This window comes from Heterocephalus glaber, unplaced genomic scaffold (assembly GCF_053883595.1).
Source record: "Heterocephalus glaber isolate CG9 unplaced genomic scaffold, H.glaber_assembly_v1.0 deba00001465, whole genome shotgun sequence".
NCBI classification, from domain to species: domain Eukaryota; kingdom Metazoa; phylum Chordata; class Mammalia; order Rodentia; family Bathyergidae; genus Heterocephalus; species Heterocephalus glaber.
The window spans coordinates 11,332,844-11,359,988 of NW_028258312.1; the positions used below are offsets into that span (position 1 = coordinate 11,332,844).

General features: G+C 35.4%; 1 protein-coding gene across 3 annotated transcripts in view; it reads right to left on the reverse strand.

Annotated features, from left to right (window-relative positions):
- Positions 1-27,145, reverse strand: part of LOC110348520 (uncharacterized) — a 303,860-nt gene that overhangs the window by 221,177 nt on the left and 55,538 nt on the right. Inside the window, exons 4-5 of one of the 3 annotated variants that reach the window (XM_087180889.1) lie at positions 24,052-24,150; positions 16,400-20,769 (exon numbers count right to left, since the gene is read on the reverse strand). The exons of the other annotated variants lie outside the window; for them this stretch is intronic. The gene's annotated coding sequence lies outside the window, so the exon portion shown is untranslated. Of the gene's footprint in view, positions 1-16,399; positions 20,770-24,051; positions 24,151-27,145 lie in introns of those variants that run through there. 3 annotated transcript variants of the gene reach the window in all.

Sequence of the window (27,145 nt, forward strand, 5' to 3'; positions counted from 1 at the left end):
ACCATGTACCAATCACTTAGAAACCAGCAGGAATAAGACATTTTTAATAGAGAGACAATGTACATAAAATGGCAACTGTGCAGAAGCTCATACAAACCACAGTTAGCCCAGAAGGCATTATAGCAAAATTTTTATTGAGCTTATCTGAGGTTATTTTTAAAAAGGCTTTTTTAAAAGATGAGACACATAATCTGCACAATCTGGATAATTTTACAAACAAAACCAGACATGTGACCAGGAAAGAGCCCTAGAAGGACTTGTTCTAAAAGAAGACTGGGTTACAACCCATCTTCCCACCTCCACATGCGCATCAGAGCTTACTGCCCAAGGAGGTGAAAGGGCCTCTTTCGGTGGGCAGGGAAGACCTTAGAATTTCCAAATGATCTGAAATCTCTGAAGCCTTTTAGAAGATAAAAAGAGAAAATAAAAACAACAGTTACAATGTCCTGGTATCTTTTCTCTATCTACTTCAGAATCCCCAATCTATACCAATCCCACTCCAAACATCAGATGTTTATGAGGACACGCAGTATGTTCTCCATGGCACCTCTGTTATCAAGAGATTTCTGGAACATCATCACATAATATGGAACAACTCCCTGGTTGTCACCAGTGTAGCCCTCATATAATCAAATTTCCAAAGAGTTCTGTTTTGTACAACTCAAGAAGAAGACTCACAATGTAGTGCTGCTGGGGTCTTAATATTTTACACAGATCTCAGGGAAACTGTGATTGATGCCTTTTTTTATAGCCCCCGCTCCTGAATGACTCTCCACGGATTCAGACATAAGCCTAACAGGGATCTGAACAAATGATGGACAACACGTTGAGGTGAAGGCTGGTTCTGCTTCTCTCTAGTTGATTCACTTATTAGAACACACTCATCCTTCTGTTGCCCTCGGGACAAGTTCTTCTGAAAGATTTCCCAATGCACAGAAAATGCACTCGCCCTTCCTGGTTTTCAGGTACATCATGATTGCATCCCATCTAGAATTCTCTCCATTCTTATAAAATTGTACAGAGATATAGAATAGGATGGTATAATAATTCAGTATAATTATAGTATAAAATACCGTACTTGAGGAGGCAAAGGTAAGACAGTAGAGGAGGTGAAATCAGTTGACCAGAAAGGGCTTCTTCATGAATGTTAAAGCCATTACACTTATCTTAAGAAAAATGAGAAGGAATTTAGATCTTTTATAAATAAAATGAGATTCAGAAAACAGCTTGGAATAGGGGAATCAGGATATTAATCCACAAAAAGTGAACCCCTAATATGCCACATGTATTGCTAACAGACAAAGATTATCAACAGAATCTGGGCCAATATATTGACACAATCTATTAAATTTCTCTTAGAAAAAAATGTTTTCTAACATTAAACCCAATAAAGAAGGCAGTTCTCACTTACTATGAATTTTAAACATAAAAGTGAACCCAATCTCTACTTTAGGAAGAACAATAAGTCTGATTTTCAATGGATGTAATTTATAAATTCCTCATCAATTTTTAAGAAAAATTACTATTCCTTCTAAAGATGATATATGAGAATTCAATCTACAGAAATAATAAAATGGGAACCCATTACTGAATATAAATAGTTGAATTACTTTCTTGGATTCCACTAAATAACCTTTATATATACATTAGGTCAGCAGATTTCATAGTCTTTAAATGACTAATATCTCACCTTCTAACAGTCATATCACTTTAATCCGTAAATGATCAATGTCCTCATTAAAGAAAAAAAGTTTTCCATCTGTTATCTTGTGGTTATTTATGTCTTACGTATATTCACATTAATACACTTGTACAACTAAATAATAAAACATAAGTACATTTTCTTAAGTGAATATTTTAAGCATATTGTAAAAAATTTACACACTGTTTTTATATATTCAAATTAAAATAGCATTAAAGATTGTGGCTAGGACAAACAAAAACATTCATAATTTCATATTGTGGTACTATACTGTAAGCCTATAGATATAGAAAGGATGGATTTTAGAGGATTGTAAATATGGCTAAAATACAGTCTACCTCTTTGTGGAGCTAAAAAGTTCAAAAGATTTGTTACTACTTCCTCTTAACTTCTGTGACTTTGGTCCCATAACTGCCTTAATTCGTGCCTGTTTTCTAATTCACAACCAGTGCGGCAAGAACTAGTCTATTCTTAAACCAGTCCCTCCATACCAATAGAAAATAGAGTTGCAATATCAGAAAGAATGGAATAAAAAAAAAAAAAGGAAAACATGTGCATCTGAATTTTTTGTTTTACAACTAAAAATTTAGGATTTTGCTCTGTCTTCACAATGTTTTTACGTGTTTCGTCTGCTCAGTACCCATTACTACTTCCTTTATGTATTCCTAGTCATTTATTTTCACTACAATATGTATGTAGCAATGATGATTTTAAAAATGATAAAATGAGTGCTAAAGTTAGAGAAGCATTCGTTCCCTATGGCTGCTGTAACTAATGACTACAAACTGGGCAGCTTAATACAACATGAAATTGTTTCTCACACACTTTTGGCCAAGTCCAAAATTGAGGAACATCAGGTCTGCACTCCCCCAGAGGCTCTAGGGCAGAGTGCATTCTCTTCCTCACAGATCCTGGGGCTGGTTTGCACCCCCTGACGTGTGGACACTTCACTGCAATCTCTATGGCCCTAGTCACAAGGTTTCCTCCTCTTTTGTCTGTCCTGTGGATTTCTTGTCATTCAATTTTGGGTCCATTTGGAAAATTAAGGATGGCAAGTTTATCTTAAGATCTTTAATTACAGTTACAGACATTTTTTTTCCAAATCATATTCGCATATTCAAGGAACTAGAGCATGAACATATCTTTTGGAGTTTGTCATTTAACTTACTACAAATGGCATGATAACCAGGCAAAGAGTAATTGATAGAAACTATACATATTTGTATATTACAAATGATAGTAGGTAGAATCCCCATTACTTCTATAGTAATGATATGTAATGGATCTGGGAGGAATATACAGATTAAACAGTTACCATGTGCCAGGCAGAGGTAGAATCCAGATTTTGTGCAGCCCGGATCCTTTCCTGTAAAGTATCATGAAACTGTAAATATAAAACTAGGTGTGGAATGAGTGTATGTTTAGTATGAGGAAAGGATTCATATCAAATCACAAACTTTTTAGAAGTTGTCAAAAACTATGAACATGACAAAATCCAGGAAAATCACCTACCACTTTTATCACTATTGTTAATGATAATTCTTTTATCATCTCTCCTGTCTTGTTACTTTCTCCTCGCTGAGACATGGTACCTGACACCTACAAACTAAAGGAGAAGTTTATTTTGGCTCACAGTTTCTGGAGAGATTTCATTCCATAGTCCACTGGCTCTAAAGCAGGGCGGAGTGGCAGAGGAGAAGCAGCCCAAGACAGGACAGTCAGGAAACTGAGAAAAGGATTAAGGGAGGAGAGAGGGAGGCACACCCTTCCAGGCCACACCCCGTGAGCACCTCCTCTGACCAGGCTTCACCTCCCAACAGCACATCTAGCTATAAACTCATCAGTAGACTTATCCATTGATAGGTATCATGCACCCATGATCCAATCACCTTCCAAAAGCCCCGCTTATCGGTCCATGAGGCTTTAGGGTGACCTCTAGATATTAACCATAGCACCTTCATGGTATCTTTTGCTCTAAAGTTTTGTATTCATTATCTTTGATTCACTCTTTAGGTGGTGATTTGAATAGTATCTCCACTAAAAAAAAGATGATACATTCTTTCCACAAACACAGTTGATAGCAATTCATTTTTGTATTATTGACAGTGTGGATTATTTTCCAGTTTTAAAACAAAAGGAATTTTATAATTCCTTTATGTTGTTTTGTTTACTGGATTTACTATATTGTTTTATGTTTAATATAAAATCATAGTCTTACAGTGTCTTATGCTAATTATGGACAAGGTCTTGAAGAATCTCAGCATTTTGATCTCACAAGATATGCCCTTCCCTCATAGACTTGACCAGATCTTCCCTGTCCCTTCTGAGTTGGTCCTTGTGAGGAGAAGGGACAAAGAGTCACAAACCAAGATCTTTCAAGCCTTCCATGCCAAGCAGGGAGAAGAGAGCATTTCTATAGATCCTTCTCTTTGGGAGTGAAAAATAGGATCTGGTTGGTCAATACAATCCACCAGGTCAGCTCTGCATTGAAAATTGGTAGATGTGAAGATCCTACTGACCCAGAACCACGCAAAGCACCAGAACCATTACCTACTGCCCAGGCCTCAGGGTACCTTTCTGCACCTCTCCAGGATGCATTAGCTTTCCGAAGGGACTGAGTGAGGGGACTTGAATCTTAAATGTGAGCGTTACTTTTCAATTCCTCTTCTACAGTTAGCTATTATACTTGCCACAGATAGATGGATTGATGGAGGAATAGATAGATATAAACACAGATCTATAGATGTAAAATTTTATCTTTAAGAATTGTTACAAGTGTAAAATCATGATTTGCATCATTGACATATAGAATTATAAACTTCAATAAGATATTATTAATGTTACTTCTGAGATATGCATGTGTAAAATTTGAACCACACATGATGCTGAGTCTAAGAAGATACAATTAGACTTAGTATTAGCCTGTGGAATAATTGAGATCAGTTCCCTTACAAACAAATAATTAGAAAATATTTTTATTCTTGAATGTATTGATGCATATTTAAATATAACACTAGTTTAACATGAAAAAAAAGTCTATCAGAATGCTGTATCACCTAAGAGAAATGCTCATGTTTGTATAATCTTTTGCCCACTTCTAAAAATATTAGGTAAACTCTGCAACAAAAATTTGATCACACAGTGAGAAAAAAATTACTAGGAATAGCAAAATAACCATTTAAAGTGCTATTTTTCAATAGCTTACTTTGGCATATAAGGTACACAATATAGTTCCTAAGAATAAACCAGTAGAATAATCTTCTTTATGTTTAAAAAAAAGGAAACAGCATTCTAAGATACAGCTGCATAGACTATATGATGAATATTCAACATATGAGAAACTGGCAAATTTACTCCATCATTAAGCATTTTTGTGACAAGCTGGGTATTCATCCCATTAGGGGTCTTTTTTGTGTGTTCTTTTTGTCTAATGCTTGCTCATGCCCTTTCCTGACATCCTGCAAGACTAGCCTTTTCTTTTCTTCTCCAAATTTCTGATTACCCACATTGTTAGAAACTCTTACTTAGAGAACTCTTTACAAAGATAGAAAGACAAGGCTTTTGTCAAATTTTTAATTTCACAATCAAAAGCTGGATCTAATATCTTCTCCCTTAGCCCACCTAAAAAATGGTATAAGAAATTTAAACTCTTCACTGACATATATATTTAATTACTTTTACTCATGAAGAATTCTGCCTCCTTTATACTTTCAGATTGCTCCTCATTCAAGAATAGTTGAGTATTTTACAAGTCTACAAGCTCAAAGATTGCATCTTCTCAAATTAAATTATTCTTTCTCATACACCTTTTATTACTATATACGAGACAAAACATTGACAGAGATTTTGTCCAGGTTTTTTTAACTAACTGAAATGATATTTATTTGTCTCCAAAACAGACTCTAGGTATTAAGCTGAATAATATCAAATATCACAGCTTTGATTTTCTGAATCCCTAAAGCACCACTCACTTGGACACTTACTGGGAAACTTTATTTGTAAATTGTTGAAGTTGGGCAAACCAGTGCACTACAAGATTGCCATACTTCTTTTCCAAATATTTGACAATCAAAAATACTTTCCATTCCAAAAATATATTCTATATGAAAGTACATCATCAGTCTTGAGTCTACCATTTATTATATATTCAGTGCTTTCTTTATATATCTCTCTGCCCCAGAGTTCATGACCCAACATCAACACATGTTAACATATCTTCAATATCTATAAGATAAAGGCTTAGATCCAAGATTATCCATAATTGTCCTACTACTCCATTTATACTCACTAACATGTGAATTACAGTATAATGCCTACCAAGAAGCACGATCAAGAATTTCTACAGTCTGTTTTTCAAACTCTAATTCAAATCAATTTTAGAGTTAAGACTGGCAAATGTTTCACTTATATTTTTGTAACTTATAATTCTTATATCACATATTTATCTCATCTTATATTTTTATCACTTATATTTCTTATAGCACACATATATAGATAAATAGATAGCACTTATATTTCTCTCCTTTCAAGCAATTTGTCAAGAAAGAGTTTTACATGCCATATGACAATGTCCAAACAACTGAGCTCAAAATTATACTTGCATAGTGCTTATACCAAAGCTAAACAGGAAATAATATTGCTTATTAACATAAATATCTGTGACTGGTAAATAAGATAAATATCAAAAATTCATGTTTGTTTAAATAGAGATAGATGATGAAAAATGGTATATATTTATCAAAAATGTCCATCAATAACACATTGCCTATTTCACTCAACAGCAAATATTTACTTTGTTAAAATCAATGCAATGGTTGCAGTGCACGAAACCTCTCATCTCCCTCCGGTGTTCTGAGCTATCCTTGACACATAGAGGACAGGCCGCAAACGCCCTCGCCCACACTTTTCACAGTTCCACCCATTCAGTATTAGGGCTCCTAATTTTTTAACCTGATTGTCCCTCTTTGAAGATCCTTCATACCCAGTGAGGCAGTTATGCTCTACATATCTTTGTCTTTATTCCCCTGTATTATAAATGCAGATTTACTGGTGTCCTTCATGACTCTGCCTTATATTTCTGAGTCCTGTACCTACCACCACTAGGGTATGTATGTTGGAGATGAAACTGGAAAAATTCACTTTCATAAATTCATCCTTGTTTTTAGGAAAAGAATTTAAAATTTGCCAAGTCAAAACTGAAAAAATATTTTAACAGAAAAAATAACTTCCTTAAATTATTATATGGAATATGTTGCTTTTAACATCTTTAAATTTTTATTCTGCTCCATTATATTTCATGGACAGTATGCATGTAGGCCTTTATTCTTTATTTCAATAAGCTATTAACTTTATAAGGAATTTCAGCAGTTTATCCTTGCATGGTGTCTAAAGCTGATATTTGTGCTCATCCTATTGACCTTTCATTCCACTCCACCCCTTTAGAATATCTCAGAACCCACTTCAAAATTTAATCTGACAGTATCTTTCTTTCTTTCTTTCTTTCTTTTTTTTTTCTGGTACTGGGGATCAAACACGGGACCTTGTGCTTGTGAGGCAGGTGCCAGAACCACTGAGGTAAATCCCCAGCCCTCAAAATTTAATCTGAAATGAACATTAAAATTTTTTATTGTTTAGTTTTGATCATTTAAAGTGTATCTTTAATTAAATTTGTCAAAAGAAAAAAAAATCAATGCAATGGTCTAAGTAAAATGGTTTTACAAATGATACTGATTTTGTTTTACTACAGCGCATGTACAAAAAGAACTAATGTAAAAATTTTTATTTGTATAGGAGATGCATATCAGATGCATTTTTGTAATTATGTCTAATCAGAATTCAATTTGTAAGGGAAATCTATGGGATTCAAACAATTCTATGGGACCATTCTCATGAAATAGGTCAGATAACTCCTTTAAAAATACTGTTAAAATAAAATGTCAACAATCTGAGTTTTCCAGAAAACATGTTTATTTTTAACATTAATGTGTTACTGATGAATCTTTTATTTTATTATTATTTTATTTTATTATTTTAGAGTACAGTTTATTTTACTGTTGAGATCTATTTGATCTATAGTCATTATATAAAGATCTCTGATTAATTAAAATTTCACTGAGTAGAAATTGAAATAGGCACTTCAATCCTGACATGTATTCATGCTCAAATTGGGAGGGTTATGGTTATTTCAATACGGAGTTTTAATTATTCAGTAATAAGATACTGACATGATGATAGCTTATCATCAAGAAGAATTTGCCAAATGAATACTCCTCCTTGCAGTGTTCTAGAAATTCTGTTGACTACAGAATAAGAAAAATTACATCTGTAAGTGGACATTTTTATGTTTTGTTACATTTAATATTCATCTACACACGTATCCTAATCCAATCTCCAAACTAAATGTATTCTCTAAAGAAATTTATAAAATGTATACTTAACAAAGATGAAGATAATATTGCAGCTTACCTGACAATGAAGAAATTGAAAATTGAAAAATTCTGATTCACATTAGTGAAATATGCTGGACATGGCTTCTAAATGAGTCCTAAACTACCTGGTTTTGGTCCATTCTTCACTGAAAGGTCTCTTTCTCTCTTTCCCTCTCCCTCTGTCTCCCTTTCCCTCCCTGTGTCCACCCCCCCCTTCTTCCCTCCCTCCCCTCTACCCCTTTCCTTCTGAGTGATAATATACACCAAATACTGACATGCAGGCTATTTTTTATCCTCACAGCATTTTGATATTCATCTCTCCTTTTATTAGGGACATTGTTTAGAAATAGTCAAGTATTTCAACATTTCACTTGCCCTACACATTCCTATTTTGAAGTCCTAAAAGAATAAAGAAATCAATGTTTCATTAAAGACCTCAAAGGAGTGAAAATAGAAGTAAAAAGCTGTACATTAAAGCTCATGTTCTTACATTACAAATGTTTGTTTTTAAACATATTGACTACCTAGTCCTACTTAGAATTCTGATATATTTAGGTATTATTTTTCTAGTTTATATTAAATTAAAAAACTAGAAAAGGAGAAAAACAAGCATAGAAAAGAAACATAGAAAAATAGATAAACCATAGAAAAACATAAAATAAACAGAAAACAAACAGAAAAGCAGGCTGATTATAGGGATGGATACATACATACATACATACATATATACATAAACAGATACACAGACGTATTTAGTGTCTTAGTTACTTTTCTCATGGCTGAGACAAAACACCTGATACCCACAAGTTAAAGAAGAAAAGGTACATTTCAGCTCACAGTTTGTAGAAGTTTCAGTCCATAGTGAGCTAGCTCCAAGGCAGGTGGCATAGCAGACGGACATCACAGAGGAGAAACAATTCACAGCCTAGCAGACAAAAGGCAGCAAGCAACAAACAGCAGCAGCAAGCCTCCCTTTCCCTTTTGTTCCATCCAGTCTATATCCCTATTGGGTGGTGCCACCCACAACCCAGGGTTGGGCTTCCCATTACCTATACCCATAACTATGATTAACCAATTAGTGGACTAATCTAGTACCACACACCTTTAATCCCAGTATCACATCCTTAATCCACATTCACACACCCTAGGCCCAGTCACCTCCAAAAAGCCCCACCTGTGACTGCATAGGGCTTTGGGGGAACATCTAGATACAAACCATACCACATAGATAGACAATAAAGAATCATACTGGTTATTTAGGCTAAGAAAATAATGAATGACTCATTATTTCAAAAATTCCTAAGAGATCATAAAATGATAAATGTCTGAGGAGAGAGATGTATTTAATCTGATTAAAACATTGCACTATACATGTTTCAAAATATTAAATGGAACCTCATTAATATGTATAATTTTATGATTTCAAGTATCAGTTCAAAATAAATTTTAAAAAATTCTTAGAATACTTGTTTTATAGTCTTTGCCAATTTTACTCGATTGCTTACAAGTGGTTTAATTTGGCTTATACATGATGGAGGCAGAGAAATTTAGACAAAATTTCTCTATAAAAATGGCTAAAAAACAATAGTTTGATAATAGTCATTTTGTTGTTAAAATTTTTATGAGTAATATGCATTCATTTATGATAGCTATACATTAGTGTGTGAACTTAATGTGTTTGTATATCATATATTTAAATATATAAGCATTTACATTTACAATACATTTTGCATTGTGGGTTATTTTTAAAACCTAACATGGAAAAAGGATAGATTAATAGCTTTATGCCTATCTAGGATAACAGAAAAGGGGTCCAAGCAAGTAAATAGTTTGATTAATAAGCCTCAAGTTAGTGAAGTTGGGGTGTCTCTGATGTTGAAAAACAGAGATGATGATAAATAACCTAAAAAAGAAAGTGAATAAATAGCTCAAATATGGCAGAAAAAAAGCAATGATATACTAAAGAAATAGAAGATTCTTGTTAGATGAAATTCATGTTATATAGAAGAAGAAAACAGAAGAGAGGATAGGAATAAGGGAGTAAGGTCCAATACAATAATTTAGGATGGAAGGAAAGAACCAGAAATGAGGCCCTTCTTAAATACAAGACTGCAGGGCTCTTAGAAATCTAATCTACAAAGAATTGACTGCTAATCATTCTGACCTAAAGATCAGCCTTCAGACCTGGGCTACAAAATAGAAAATACTACAAATGAACACTCTAGCAAATAAAATAAAATAAAATAAAATAAGAAACTCAGCATTACTATTGACAATAACATAACCACTGGTCTGACTACATTTTCTTTAGGAACAATAAAACCAAAATTCAAGAACAGTGATATGATGGACTTATAAAGAACTTTGTTCTAAGTATTAGAAATTAGATTGTTAAATTGGAAGATTATTAAAATATTTTCTTTAATCTTTCTTCTAACTCTAACAATTTCTTTCCTTTCCTTTTGTCCTTTGTGTGGAGGACAAAGCCTATCAAGATTCATGCCTGCAATGCAAACACAGCCATTGGCTTCCTCTAGGTCCCAACCCAACTGTAGATCCATCATTTCAAGTGACAATTCCATGGGAAATCAATATTTTTCAAGGAAGATTGCTTCAGCTAGTGCAGTGTGGACCATGGGTGCAGCCAGTGAATTAAAGAAAGCAGATCCATTTGTATCTGCTGCCCATTCTAGCAGGATTGATTGCAGGTAACTTCCTCAGAGAGGAGGTAGAAAAGCTATTCACTTATTTTTTGCTTTTCAACTTGTTCCTCTATTCTGTCTCTAATAACAATAGTCCTAAATTATAAATAGCAGCAGGAAATAAGTAAATATGCCCCCCTACTCAAATGCTAAATAATAACTCCACCTATTGTTTAAAGACTGATATTCTTCCTATTCATAGCTTTTGTCATATTTTGTGTTACTAGCAGTAGCTGTGATTCACAGATGTTACATCACAGCTACTCCAGTCAAAAACCTTCTAATATCCCCACTCACAAAGCTCCTTTAAACACTGTACTCAAACACAAACTAAAAATCTTAAAACACTTGAAACCTGAGATATTTTCCTGCTTTAAATATTTTAACTCATTATTACACATTTTATATCCTTCACTTAAATTATTTTATTTTTCTGATTATATATAATGCATGATACTTGAATAAAATTAAGATTCAGAAAGTAAGAAGAAAATATGTGACCACCATAAATCTATCTCTCAGTCAATCATAATTGTATCTTGGTCAACTTTTACTAATATTTTGTACACAATTGTTTTCACAGTAGTATACTGAGGATGTGATTTTATATATTATGTATAAAACATTTAAAGCACAATATTCTCCAATATTCATGGACACTAATTATTAATACCACATTTTACATAATTTATTTTGCACAAGTGTTATAATTATCTTACTATTGCTCATATATAAGTTGTACTCAATAAGAAGAGTTAAAACAGCCCCTTATCATTGAGTAGTTTAGCAGAAGAGCAAAGTGAAATCTGTTTAATTCTAAAATGTTTGTTTTAAAGCACATTAAGTATCAGACTTCTTAAAAGCAAGGCCTGAGCCAGGGATTTAGCTCAGTGGTGCCGCCGCCTGCCTCACAAGTGCAAGATCCCCAGTTCGATCTCCAGTATCAAAAAAAAAAAAAAAAAGCAAGGCCTAACTGTGACTTCACTAAACTATAGCAGCATTCTTCTACCAAAGTATGCCTATAAGAGGGAGGGTGGGGGGAGAGAGCAAATATGGAAACTTAGGAATTGCATCTGTCACGATGAATACTTTAACCTCAGACTTTAGAGAGGAAAAAGGAAAGAGCTGACAATCCTTAAGTACATTGTGTGAATCAGCCCAATCCCATTTCAGTACCTTATATGTAATTTGATTTGACCAATCTTCTATTTTTAAGAAGAGGCTAGACAATGTTACATGGAATGAATGGTGACATGACATCCAAGAGCGAACAGGTTGAGTTTTGGCTCTAACAAACTCTGTGGCCTTGGACAAGTCAGATAACCCCTTTGAGTGTTAGTGTCCTCTGTAAACTGCTCAGTTGGGAAAATTAATTCCTCTAAGTTGCTGTGGCATTTTAAAATTCTGCACTGCTGCGTTCTGATTTATATGTAGCAGGATAAAAATCTGTAGATTCTTTGTCTCATTTTTCTTACTGTTCTCTGCTCATATACACAGAGATATTCATTACGGAAGGTGAAGAGTGGGGTACAGAATAAAAAAATTTAAATTGGATTTTTAATATATTTTAAGCACATAGCATATTGTACTGAAGGTCAAAGTGTTTTCCATTCATAAGACCCAGCTTAGAGAGAGGGGAAGATGACTACTCAGTTCCTAAAATCTGAATTGTTTATCAGAAGTAAGGAGGGCACGGCTGAGAGTAAAGGGGTTTAGCACTGATTTTTAAACGTGCTGATCAGGGTTTACAAGCAGATCAGGAACTCAGTTCACTGCATCTAGACCAACATTTATTTTTTCTAATGAAATTGAACAGAGTTCTTTGTAATTAGTAAAAGTAAGTTAAAAGTGGCATTTCTGGCAAAAGCATGAAAATATACTTCTCACAGAGCATTTCTGTAGCAGCATTTTGGAAAATACCAGCTTCCATTATAAACCATAGTGACTGAAAGTAAGAAATCAGCTTATGTAAGTCCACTTGTTCAGAAATGTGGATGTGCATGCATAAAGTGAAAGAAATAGCTGGGAGAAGGCAGGGAGAAAGACGCTACATGCAACCACTGCTCCTGATTCCTGCCCTCTTCCACTGAGGGAGCCATACCCAGAGAAGTGGAGTCCACAGAAACCGCCAAATTTATTGACAATATGAAATCATAAAAGCACCGTTCCTTACCTATATTTCTGGAAAGAGGCAGCATAGCAACATAATGCTTGCCCACAGGAAGCACTATTATATATAAAATTCAGCAAGGCAGGTTTAGATACAGAAATATCTCACGATTCATGCTTATTTTGCCATCCTTCTTGGATATGGAGAGGATCCAAACAGACTTGCTCAATTAGACACTGGTTAGGTGAAAATTAAGATGCGGCATCCCTAAAGAGGAAATACACGAGGACAAGGGAACAGTCAACACAGCATGAATTTCCTAGAGAACCACTCTGCCCACACTGAGAAGACATTTGGCACATTATTCTAGTGTGAAACCAGCAGATAGGAGATACAGACCAGTATCAGGGAGTTGCAGAAGTGTCACTCCAGGGAAGCAGACAAAAAGGCCTGAAGTTGACAGCGTTTATAAAGCTGGAAGATATTTAACCTGGCACTTTCCTTGATCTGGCAACACTGTTTTTCATCAGAGAGGAAACTGGGCCTTAGAATACTTGATACATTTATTTAAACAGAAATTATAAATCTGAACTTGGTACTTTTTATTCATTACATATCTCTCTTACATTAGACTTTAAGTAATTTTAAAAGCATAAAATGTGTCTTTTTAAACCACTTTTTGTCCATGGGTCAATATACCTTATGTAATTGTTGCCCAATAAATGTTGCTTTCGGGTTTCCAAACTTTTTTTGAAATGGTATACATAGAAATTGAAATTTATATTGTGTGATATATGTAAAATGGATAAGGCTAACCTGCCCAAGTCCTAGGCCACCTCATGTCTCACTGATGTATTTGAAGACTGAGAGTATGAACCAATGATGACATGCTAACAATCCTTTCAAAGCATGTGCTCTACTGCATTACCAAATACAATTTCAAATAGTGAATCAATTTCATTCGACGGATACTTAACATATATAACACTAAACAAACGCTGCCACAAAAGGTTGTTAGTTTCTTCTTTATTAAGGCATTGGAGAGGATATTGCAAGTCTGTCAACAAATTGTAATCATTTAAAAAAAATTCTAGTCACAAGTTTCTAAAGAGTCTCTTATCTTTGTGGGTCAGAATTTCAGGCTGATAATGCTACATGCAATTCAAGTTCTTAAGAGATTAATTCAAAATTTACAACAAGTATGGACCATAATTTCTTAAATGTTTCATAAATAATCAGACACACTTCTCTACTTAGGAATGAACAAGCCCCTTAGTACACAGAAATGTCAGAGGTCCTGTCGTAATCAGTTACAAATAGGCTATATATTATTTTTTCTACTGCATCTAAATGCCATGATTAGTTTTCCTGTTTTAAAGTATTCTCTTATTGCATTTGGGATTGGTTTATTACTCTAAAAATCATTTGAGTCATTTTTAAGTCTAAAAGCATATTTTACGGACTGACCACATTGATTCTTTGATCTCTAGCGTGTAAATAATGTTCATTTTTAATGACCTATTATGTCCTACAAGAGATCATTAAAATTTTTAAACAATTCTCTTGCTGGAACTTATGCCAGTCAACTACAAATAAAGATAATATATAGAATCTTGGCAAAACACAATAAAATATTCCATAATGAATAGATAAAGAGAATTATTTTAGAAATTGCCTTCTATCAAAATGGCAGAAGGAAGTATCAAAGAATGATTTTTTTTAGTAACAGTCAACAATCCAGGCATGTGGATTTGTTGATTTCAAACTACTATGAAATCGAAATTCATTAACTTTTTCATAGTGAGTCTTTTATCTCTACCTTAGCTTAGTACATCACACACATAATTTAATTTAACAGTTATTCCTATTACTGTTAGTGTCACCGTTTAGATCTAAAATGCCCCCCACCAAACTTCTCATGTGTGTGCAAGGTAAGTGGATCACGGGGCTGTTATACTCAAGAGCGATTCATTCACTAATGAGTTCATAGTTGAATGTGCTGTTAGGAGGTGGGGCTTGGTTGGAGGTGAGTCATTGGGGGAGTGACCTGGAAAGGTGTATTCTTGTCCCAGGCTCCTCCCTCTCTCTCTGCTCCATAGCGCCGTGGGATGTGCAGCGTTCCTCTACCCAAGCCCTTCCACCATGCTGTTTCTGCCTTGGAGCATGCTGATCATGGGCTAGAAGTTTTGAAACTGTAAGTCAAAATAAACCTTTCCTCCTTTAAGTGGTGGGTGCTGGATACTATGTCTTAGTGAGGAAGAACGTCACAGAGACATTCGGTGATCTCTGAACACCAATAGTTTCCAAGATCTAGGTCCAATATTGCCTTCTCCATGAAGCCTTTCCCAGGCCCTTCTGCCCAGCAATTTCCCTCTTCTGAACTCCAGAAGCACATATCATTTGGACTGCCCATACAGTACCTCTGATAGATTTCCTTATTAAGATTTAAGAAACAGTCATCCAAAAATGGAAGAGATATCAAAATATCTTAATTATTCAATAAAGGTCATGGCTATATTTAGGGGCCTTTTATCTCATTTATGTTTTAAAACTCTGTTCCCAAGGGAACCACAATGCTCAATATTGTTAGACTAATGGAAATAGCAAAGTACTTTAGCCATCATAGTGTTAAATCTTTCTTTTTAACGCCTCCATTCATGAATATTTTATTTGTTAATATATACACCAAAGAAGTAATCTGCATATGTATGTGTGAATTCGTAGCAGTGTTGCTTGTTCTTTTGCACAAGTAGACTTGTACCTTATTTATCAACATTAAAATGCTTACATTAAACAATAAAGTCATTGTAATGAAAAGTGTATTTCTCAAAAATGAGAAATGCACTGGTAGTTCTTGACAGCTTGTTTATAACCCTTTAGTAAACACATCAGTCCCATATAAGGTTATACATTTTTCACTTTTCCTCCTTACTCTTTTTCATAACAATGAGTTCAATTTTCATTGCAACCAATGGACAAGGCTGGATAATCCTAATTCACAAAACATATTAAGGGTTCAGAACAGTGGTTAGCTCCCTCTGAATACCTTATAAAAGGTTGCTATAATGCAAGCCTTACTTTGGTTGCAGGAGAAAGAAATTTATTTACAACTTCCTGAAGAGAAAAAAAGGAATTATCCAAAGGACATTAGTTTACTTCAGGAAATTCAAGAAATAATTGGACAACAAAGTTAACAGACAATTAAAGAAGTTTCTAGACCTTAAGAAAAATTTAGATCGAGAATTTAATACCATCAGGTCACTCTCTTAAATGCTCTTTTCTCACATCAGACTCATTCTGAGTACTGAATAGCTTTCTCAACACACAATTATTCTGTTCTACAACAAGTATGTCAACTTGTATATATTTACTCAAGTGAAATAAAAAGCTTATTTTACACAAATTTATTTCACACAAAAGTTAATCTATCAGGTTTAGTTACTCATAATTTCCTCAAATTGGAAACAGCTCAGTGTCTCTCAAGTTTGGAATGAAGAAGCAAAATATGATATATTCACATACTGGAATATTACTCAGCAATAAAATAACAAACTAAGATGAGTGCAACAATACGGTATGTCTTATGTGCATTTTACCCAGTGAACACCTGGGACTCAAAAGTCTATATACCGTCTATGCACTGTATTATACCATCTAGATGACTTTCTCATAAGTGCAAAACTATAAAGGCAGAAGGTGAATCAGGAGTTAACAGGGATGGAGTAGAAGAAATTCTCAACCATAGAGGAGAAACAAGACATTCGAGGGGATGTTGTAACTATTCTATATCTTTATTGTTGTGATGATTACAAGACTATAAATTTCTTAAAATTCATAAATTTTTCAAAGAACGTGACAAACATTGAAGACATGAAACATTACAGATGTTGTCTTGGAAATACAATCCAAGATATAGATCACAGGAGTACTTGAAATAAAAAGCCAGAGTAAGGGAACAGAACAAATACTGAAGACTCTTATTCAATAAAGATCGGCAACTACATAGTTTTAAAAAAGCACACATGTACCTGATAATTCCAAATCAGGGGTATTATTACTAAGGTCAATTCTAGCAAAGTAACTGGTCACTCAAAAAAAAATTCTTTGGGTATTTTTAAAAAGAGCACTTATCTTAAAAGGAAATTAGGTTATCACCAGACTTAACAGCAATGCTTCATGCCAAAAAAGAATATAATGATATTTTTGAGAATTTCAGTGGCAAAACATGTAGAGCAAGGATTCTATATCCAGCAAAACTGACCTTCAAATATAAACAACATAAGACAAAATATTATTAACAGTGAGGAATTCAGGAATGTTCTCATGAGCATTTTCTGGGAATGTATTAGATAAAGAATTCTACCAACCTAAATAACTAGATAAATAGCAACATAAGCACTGATGGTGTGGATTATATTTATAATTACATTTAGAACTAAAATGAAAAGAATATAATATGCAATTGTTTACATGTTCAGATTCTATAGATATATTTCAACTACAAAAATAGAAGCAAAGAATGAGGACAGTTTATTAAAAAACCACTTATACCTGTGTTCTATCATCATATTTATAGAGACCATATTAGTATTGTTATTCTGAGACTGTCATTTGTGTAACAAAAAAAAAAGGAATTTCTGATATAATTCATATAATTCATTCACCTTACATGCTCTTGAGAAGAGATTAAGTAAAAAGTCTTCTAGTAGTGAAACTAAATTCAAACTGCCAATATAAACTTACAAAGTATATTATACTTAGACATGTATGTATTTAAAGGTACATATTTGTGTGGGGATTTTTTTTTTATTTCTTATTTTTTACTTTTTCGGTTTGCAAGTCTGCATATTTATTAGTATTAAAATGCCTAGAAATAGGAACTATCTCGAAATAAAGAAGCACTTTTAACACCTAGTTTTTCATCCACAAAAATAAACCAGAATTTGGTTTCTTGAAGAAAAACTGGTTCTAGAACTAAAATAAGAAACATGCAGGTAAGCCTGGAACATCTTGTCCCACCACATAGAAAATAAGTGATCAGAAACTTCCGGAATAAGGACAAAAATACTCAGAAGCCAAGCCAAATGGGAAAGGTTCTCACTGGTCAAAAATGGGATGGTTTGAGCGTCATATGGATCAGAACACACCTATGTGTTCTCAGTGATAAAGAGAAAGGCCAAAAGGGGTTTAGGGAGATGACCAGAAATCAGTATCTTGAAAATCGGTAAATTAAAGAAAATACAGCACTTAAGCATCTGTGCTTCTTTCCTTATATACTACTTGCGCCACTGGGTAGCTACATAGTAGATCAAGGGAAGCATCTCTTCATAAATTTTTTCTAACTGACAAATGAAATAAAATACTAAAATTAAAATACCATCATTTTGCCACCTCTAATATATTGATTAATCCAGATAGTAAGCAACAATGACTGCTAATATGAGAGAGAGAACTAGAGACCAGAGGTTTTTCTTCAAGAAACCAAAAACACCAAGAACAAGTTTGCCTAAAGGATGAAACCTTAGCTACATCAAGTCTCTGGATTCAGCTGCCATCTACAGGAAATCACAGGGCAAAGTGACTGGGGAGGGCAAAGGAGGGAGATGCTGTATGCCCCTGATGTGCCCAAGTGTAGTGTCAAGACCTTATCCTTTGGATGTGGGTGCACTCACCCTAGCCAGGGTAACATCCATCACCCAGGCATTGCACTGCATTTTCTGTCCATGCCAAACCCACTACACAGTTTGCAGCCAGCAGTGAATAAATACATTTGTTCCTGGGCTGGAGCAGGATCAAGGACTTGGGTCAAAGATGAACATGAGCAAAAATTGCACAGCAGTACCCGGATGGCTCTATATGAAGAGTTAAGTGCCACATCCCCAAAAGGTGAGCTCTTGACCCCACACTCAGCAGTAAGCACCACTGACCTGTGGGGCGGTCTCAGAGACCCTTCTGTTCCATAGCTGCGCAGTAGGGACAGCGAGCCCACCCCAGAACCAATTTCCCCTCTCTGTACTTATCTCAAGTGCCTTCTGACTTTCCTATTAGTAGGAGAATATCAGAAATTTCTCAGATTTTCTGTTCCTTTTATAGTCTCTCTTCTTGTATCTCAGAGCAAATAGATTTACTCACTTATGAACTATATTTTCTACAGTCTAAAGCTAGAAAGAGCCACAGCATATGTACCCAGTCACGGTACATCTGATTTTAATTCTTTGAAATTGTCTTAAATTTTACAAAAGAAATGTATTATTCTAATGTCAAGTAAAAACTGTCAATCATACAAATTTCCTCTTTATTCCTTCCCCCAGGTCAGGGAAGTGTGCCACACGGGCTTTCCTTGTGGAGAACAAGCTGCAGGGAGTGGGACTGAAGGACAGTGTCCAGCCGCCACCGCTTTGCTCCCCCACAGCAGCCCGAGACTGTGCTTCACACCGACTCATCCCAACCAAGGACTGACCCCAACCAAAGAAGGGGCCTGGGTCTTGCTCTTTCTGCTTCAGACAGGACTCCTCTGGCAGGCCGTTTTAATTCTAAGACTCCTAAGTAGCCTGAGTAAGGCCTCAGAATTTCACTCTGGTCCATGGCTTTTCCTATTCACCCCTCCTTACTACACTCTCCTTTTTACAGATGTCATGACTACATAAACCCATGGTTTCTCCCTATTTCCTCTCATACTTTGTCCCCTATATATATTCTTACTGGACATTTTCTTCAAGAAACCTCTTGCGTTGTTGTTGCTGCCGTTGTTGAGGTACTGAGGATTGAACTCAAGACCTTCACACTGAGCTGTATCTCCAGCCCTTTCTTATTTCTCATTTTGAGACATGGTCTCTCTAATTTGTTAAACTTCCCAGGCTGGACTGGAACTTGAGATGCTCCTGTCTCAGTCTCCCAGAGGGCTCAAACTGTAGGCATGTGCTACCAAGCCTGGCATCTTCATGTCTATCTTTTGGAGGACCAACACTGAAATAAGCAGTAAGAATAGTGGTCTAAGAAACCTGAAAAAAGGAAAGAATCTGGAGACAGATTCACTTCCTCCCAGCTGGCAAGGAAAACCTCAGCCTGAGCAGAATCTGGCACTGATAGTCTCTGGCACAAAACAGAGGCTTGATTGTTGCAGATTTGGCTGATGATGATTTGGAAAAATATCCCCATAGAGGGCAATGCTACTTCCAGTGCAAAAATTCAGACATTCGTGGGACTGGGAGAGGCAGATAAGAGGTGCCAGTGCCTACAAGAACAGCAAAGTTGGCTGATACTAAGATTGAGTCCAAGCAAAAGGATTAAGAAAAACTGAGGGTAGTAACAATCAGTTAAAGGCTAAGTGGTGAACTAGAAGGTTCTTTTGGTCACCTACAAAGAGACCTTCATCTTCTGCAGTGAGAAGACTGGACAGTTTGAGAAACAGTGTCAAGACCTCATAGAGTTCCTGAGCTCCAAAGATGTTTAAAAGTTAAGCCAAGGGAATGACATACTTGGCAGCTGAGGCAGTCCCCACACTGGTCCCTGGCCTGTGAAGTAAGAGCTATCATATAAGGCTGCCTCTGAAAATTCACCCACTCAAGCCAAGGTGATAAACAGCAACAATAAAAACCTGATCTCAGAGTGCTAGCCTAAGAGAACTTTAAAATGCTGAGGGAATGGCCATTAATATATCATTGTTTAATCCATCACTATGCTCCTTAGAGAAACAGATCCTTGGGAAATGACAAAAGATCACCTCAATCTTAGCAGCAGAACCTGGCATAGTTTCACTGGTAATGCAGATTGGTAAGACGTCGGGTACAGAGTATGCAGTCATTGAGTTGATAAGTGCATTGTTTCCTATAGTAGACATAAAAGAGGATCAGAAGCAGTTTGTTATTCATGTGGAATAAACAATGGTATTCATTTACAGTTTTGCCCAGAGCTACAAGTAGCTCTATTACTCTGTGACAGAATATAGACTTTGAGACTTCTTACCCAAGTTTCATCAGTTTTTCAAGCACAAATGCTTCTCATACTGTTGCCTTCTATTCCTCAATATCCAGAGTGCTGAAAGGGTTGTTTGTTTTAATCAAGTTCATACAGCTTTATAGCTACTTTTTAAGAATATTTGACAATCTCTTCATTTAACCACCTAAAGAAGTCTCACATAAAAATTTCAGCATTTTTAATTATTTTTTCATTAAGTTTATCGGTACATTTTAGGTATACAATATGATATCATTCATCATTGGTATCTTGTACCTTTACATGATGTATCTTGATTCTTATGTTTTCCCCATTCCCCTGCCCTCCCTCCACCCCTTCCACCCTTCCCTACTTACAAAGACTTTGTTTCCATTTTTTCCTTTTCTCATATTTTTTTCTTTTCCCTTCTTTCCTTTCCCCTACACCTCCCACTTCCCCTACTCCTTTAGGCCTTTTCTTCCTATTTCACATTATCAATTATACATTTTTATCCTTATTTACAGTTTTAGTTTTTCACATCAGAGAAACTATTCAGTATTTACATGTGTGTCCTATTTATTTCACTTAAGAGTATGGACTCAAGGTGCATCCATTTGGCTATAAATGGCTCTAGTTTCTCGTTCTTAATGGCTGAGTAGTACTCAGCATTTTCAATTATTGAAAGCACCCACCATAGAAGAGGCACTAAATACCCACGTAAACAGAATAGCTCAATCAATTTAAGTTAGGTAACCTTCATCATTGATTATAGTAGAAATAGCACAATATAGACATGAAGGAGTGACCACACTTGCAGAAATGGAGGCTACATTCTAGACCAACAGCTTGGAAACTAACTTATCAGACCAATGTCACTACCTTGAAATATCCAATATGTCAATGACAAAAACCAGTGCTGACACCCAAATGTAGCATCAGCCTTGAAGAAAGCCCTAGTCACTCTTGGCTGACAATATCGGTCTTCTTCCATCCTGAAAGGGCCAACAATTGTTCCTTACAAAGAAATATAGGAGGCGTGATGGAAAAACACACCAGTGAATGTATAATTTTTTTTAATTTATAGTAAAAGACAGCTTGTCATTAATCCTCCTTAAGATACCCCCATTGCTTTGAAAACACTTGTCCCATAATTCCTTCCACTCTCTGAAGGAGTTCTGGAAGTCCCCTTTGATGTCTTTAGTTGTTCTGCCTCGATGTCCTGGATCAATTCAAAATGTTTACTATTCATGGTTATTTTGATTTGGGGGAAGAGCTACAAGGCACACCACACCAGATCCAGCACATAAGGTGGATAAGTACTCACCATAATGATTTTATGAGCCTGCTTGTCCATTGGATTGCACTTGGCAGTATCATTTACCATGGTTTTTTATCATACCTCATAAAGACACTCACCAAAGAGGACTTCCAAAACAGAGTCAAAAATGTCAAGAATGAAGGAATCAGTGAGTTCAAAGAAAGGAGTGTATTATGAGGGGGATTGACGGCCGTGTGTCTTTTACTGTAATTTTTTTATTTAAACATCCACATTATATTTTGATAGCCCATTCTACATATTCCAGATAAAGGTTTCCTTACTTTACAGAGCTTTGGCCAGCCTTTTCTTCCCACAGAGCTTCATCCAGTAGGTCTATTTAGAGATTCATAGATTGTTCAAGCCACAAGCATAGAATTCCACAGAAAGTAGCATCTGACTAATTCACTGAGGGAAAGGGGCATACTGTCAAAAAGCATCATGCCTCATAGAATAGCCACCCTACCAAAGGCAGAGGCGAGGCACCATCTCAGAAGAAATAGTCCACAGAGAAAGGGCACCATCCTTCAGGATGCATTGTGTGCATCCATTAAATCAGAGACCTCTATATGAGCTTCTCTAAAAGAGGAATTCATGGGGTTGGGAATCAGTGGAGAAGCCAGAGTTCCCCTACTTTCCATCATTTCCAGTGATCCACTCATTGGAGAATGATGTAAAATACCCATGTAGTGACTAGTTAGGACTTTCATAATATTTTCTACTTTTTGCAAAATACTTATTATGAAGATATTCTGCTCCTTCCAACAAACAGTCCTAATGTCTACAATCGTGTATACCTTATAAGCTGTCTATTCAGCAGTGGTTATAGATATGAAATCAATGTTTCATGATTCCTTCTGGGAATCAGTGCAGGAGGCACAAGCTGCCAGCAGAAATACACAAACATTTTCTCATTCATAATTCGTTTTGAGCACTGACCCTAAAAATACCATCCCAGAGACAGGTTCCAATTTAGTTGTAATCAATTTATCACACATATTAGTCATTCTGAAGTAACAATAGCAGGATAACATTGTGGGATAAATTAAATATTGTTCATCATTTTAAGGCGCCAAATATAAAATAATTTTAACTGGAGTTGATTTAATATACACCAATAAAATATATTTTTTATGATTATTTCAGTACCATGTAGATTTTCTTTGAGCTTCGTAACAACCCTAGAAACTAGGTAGGACAAATTTTATTATACTCATTTTAATGATCAGGAAATGGAATACAAAAAAGGTTGCTTGACTGATAGCAAGGAATAAAGCCATCAATGCTTGAATATATGTCTTTAGACTCATTTCTCTCTGAAGAAATTTTTTTAAAATACTTGGAATCAGAAACAGACTTTCATTCCAATTCTGTAACCACTAGCTATGAAAACATCAGCCACTGAATTGTCTAAACTTCAATTCAACATATTCTTATTTGCCACTAGAAAAAGATTTTTAAAACATACATGCATTGAATGAATCTATTATCCAATTATCTGTATATTTAAAATATACTAAGGCTCATCCTCTAAGTCATTTATTCATGATGTTTCTCTGAAACACGATGTTGCTCTCTATTTTCTTTCTGTAAGCAAGATGACTCTAGGTCTCCTGAGAATGTACTGTGGTGTGATCTGTCTTTCTACCAAAATCCCACTGTGAAAGTTGGAACAGCAACAGAGCACTATGCTATGAAGCTTTTAAAACAAGAGGCTCTTTTTTTTAACTTTTTATCCTTTTACTCTTCCAAGGCATCCATGACCAATGATAGCATTTCCAAGTCAACATTATTTCACCCCATTCCCACTCTGACCACTTTGAACCTAAAAACCCTCAAATTTCTGGAGTTGTACTGACCTTGATAATACATTAAGCTTAGTCACACAGTTCTTTTCTTCCTTGCCTCTTCTCTTCTTTCCTTATTAACTAGTAGACTCTTCAACAATCTGTCATTCCCTGTGGAACATTGATCAATTTAACAAACACTCTAGAATGTCTGCTATGCTGGCAATACTACAGTGTTGAGAATAGAAAAATAGGTAGAACACAATATCTATATTTAAGGAGATTAGTTTATTCAGGGACAGAGATAATTAAAGGAATCATATTACTATAATTCAATACATACAGTGTTTAAAGATAAGCTCAAGGTGTTACGGAAACAGAAGAGGAACAATGAACAACTCTGAGGGTGGGAATCCTGTTAATGAAAGGCTATAAGAAGAAATGAAATCTGATCTTGCAGCATGAGTAGGAATTAGCAGGTGAAAGAGTGTTACAGGTGCAAAAATAATATAAATAATTGCATAAAAGCTTCAGTCCACAGGTTTTGTTCCATTTTCAAGCAGCTGAGTATTACAAACACATAAAAAGAGCTCAGCTTTGGACATGTGCGTGCAAGTTGGTTATGGGATGATTAAGTATAAATGTGTATTAGGAAGCTTAGAAGAAAAGTCAAGACGAAATATTTAGCAGTCACCAATTGTATAATAAGATGAAGAAAAAGCAGATGAGGTAAGGTGGTGGCAGAAAGCTGTTAATTTAAATAGAGTGGTTTGGAAGTTCTGTAGTTTGAAGGTGATTACTGAGCAGAGATTTTCAGTAAGAAAATGAGTCATGAGAATACCTTTGAAAAAAACTTTTTCTGGAAGAAGAAACAGCAAATGCAAAGGCCCTAAGGTAAGAGTGTACTTGGAATATTTAAGATGTAACAAGAGACCGTATGAATGAAGAAATTTAATCAAGAAAGAGAAAGAGAGGAAGTGATGTCAGAAATAATAACTAGAGGCTAGATCAAACCTTTGGGGCCGGGTATAGACTTTAGCTTTTACTCTGAATAATACTAGAAGTCATTAAAAGTTCATATGGGAAAAAATAATATGATTTATGTTCTAATAATCCTATTCTGGCTACTTTCTACAGAACCTACTCTTGGGGCAAAGGAAAGAAAACAGAAAGATGGGTTTTACAATGGCAAGGCAGTAGCATTATTTAAGGGGAAAATGATAGTAGAATAGAGTGCTAATAAGAAATGGAGCTCACAGGATATTCTGTTTTTGATAATTTGAGAAAAGATGAAATTGAAGTTCAAAACATAGTAAAATAACTCAAATAAGAAGGATCAATCAGTGAGAAAGCCAAAAACAAAAAAGGTAATAATGATGTTATAGGGCCCCCAAATGATATAAGGGAAATAATATAACTCCCAACCTGCTAGATGTCAGAAACTCCAAGTTCATGTTCCCCAAAATTGAAGAATGAATTCTAAGGAACAACAGAAGAGTAGGAAACACTTAACCAGGCATGATAGTGCACACCTGTAATCCCAGCACTCGGGAGGCTGAGGCAGGAGGATCACCGAGAGTTTGAGGCCAGCCTAGGCTACATAGTGAGTTCAAGGACAGCCTGAACTACACAGCAAGACCCTGCCTCAAAAACAAAAAAAAGAGTAGGAAATATTTATTGAGAGGGAGAGATTTGTTGTTGAACATGTTGCCAGTGACTTCACAGGGGGAGTTTCATACAGCAAAATCACAAGGCGGGTACAACATGGGACAAAATTATGATCAACCAATAAGATTATAAGTATAGCCACTTAGGTAATACTGATCCAAGGGGAAGCAAGTCACGAAGCAAGTGTACATGGAAAGAACAAAGAACTTTTTAGGAAGGGATAGATATGGAGGTCTTGATCACCCACTAGGGTGACCGATATCTATCTAGACTTCATTAGGCCAGGTGTTACCACTTATCCTCTGGGCCTGGTCATTTCCTCTTTATCTTGAGGCCTGGCCTCCAATCCGTGTGCCTTCAGCCACAGTTACAATGTGTTTTCATCTTCTGCACTGACTCCTTTGAGAGCCTAGCCCTGTCTGGCATCCTATAATATTTCTACCAACCATACCTGTCTAGAATAATAATACTCAAAACAAAGGAGATTTTATATATATATAATATATATATATAATATATATATATAGTTTAAAGAAGGCTAATGCAACAATATTGTCTAAACCAGTAGAGTGAAAAAATGCTGAAAACATCTGTTGGGTTTAACAACTTTTAAAGTCTTTATCCCTTGCCAAAGTAGTTCCAGTGGTATGGAAAGGAAGAGATCAGACCTGAAAGGGATGAAGAATGGAGGTAGGGGGTGGGGCTATGAGAAATGGCACTAAATGTCACCTGTCACAACTCAACAGAGGGGAATGAAAAGGGTTATACTCACTCAGTGTGTGGATTAAAGAGAAGGTTTAATCACTCATGGGATGTGATGTGATTCAGAGTCAAGAAAGAGCCACTGTAATATTTTCTACCTCAGGCTTTCAAGACAATCCAGAGGAATGGGTCAGTTCCACTTCCCAGTCACAAAAATTTAAATGTCAACTTTTTTGGGAATCTGGGTAAAGGAGAGAATTCTAGAATCATAAGTTAACTATCCATCAATTATATACCCAAAAGCATAATGGATTCAAAGTCACCAAATACATTCAAATACCTAAACTTTCTCAAGGGCAATGATACATGTATTAAAATTGTGTGGAATTTTATTCAACTATAATAATATTTGGCTTAATAACTTTACCTAAAAGGACAAGATCAAGCGTACCTTTACTAAGCAGATGGAAAAATGTTGTATAAAATCAGCATGCATCTTACTTTCACTTATTTAAATGAGATATGTGTGCATCAAAATACTCTTCAATTATAAATGTCTTAATAATATCTTAAATTTGTTTAACTCTATATAGAATATGAAATTTCCTTCTAGATTTCAATATATTAACTTGTATTTTGAAAACACTCTTCCATTGACAGCAAAAAATAATAGTCATAGACTGATAAAGTATGAAAAGTTTGAGGCTATCAAGTCCAAACAATCTCATTTACAAATGAGGAAACTGGAGCACAGAAAAGCATCCTGGTCAGGCTAGGTTTACATAAATCTGACAGA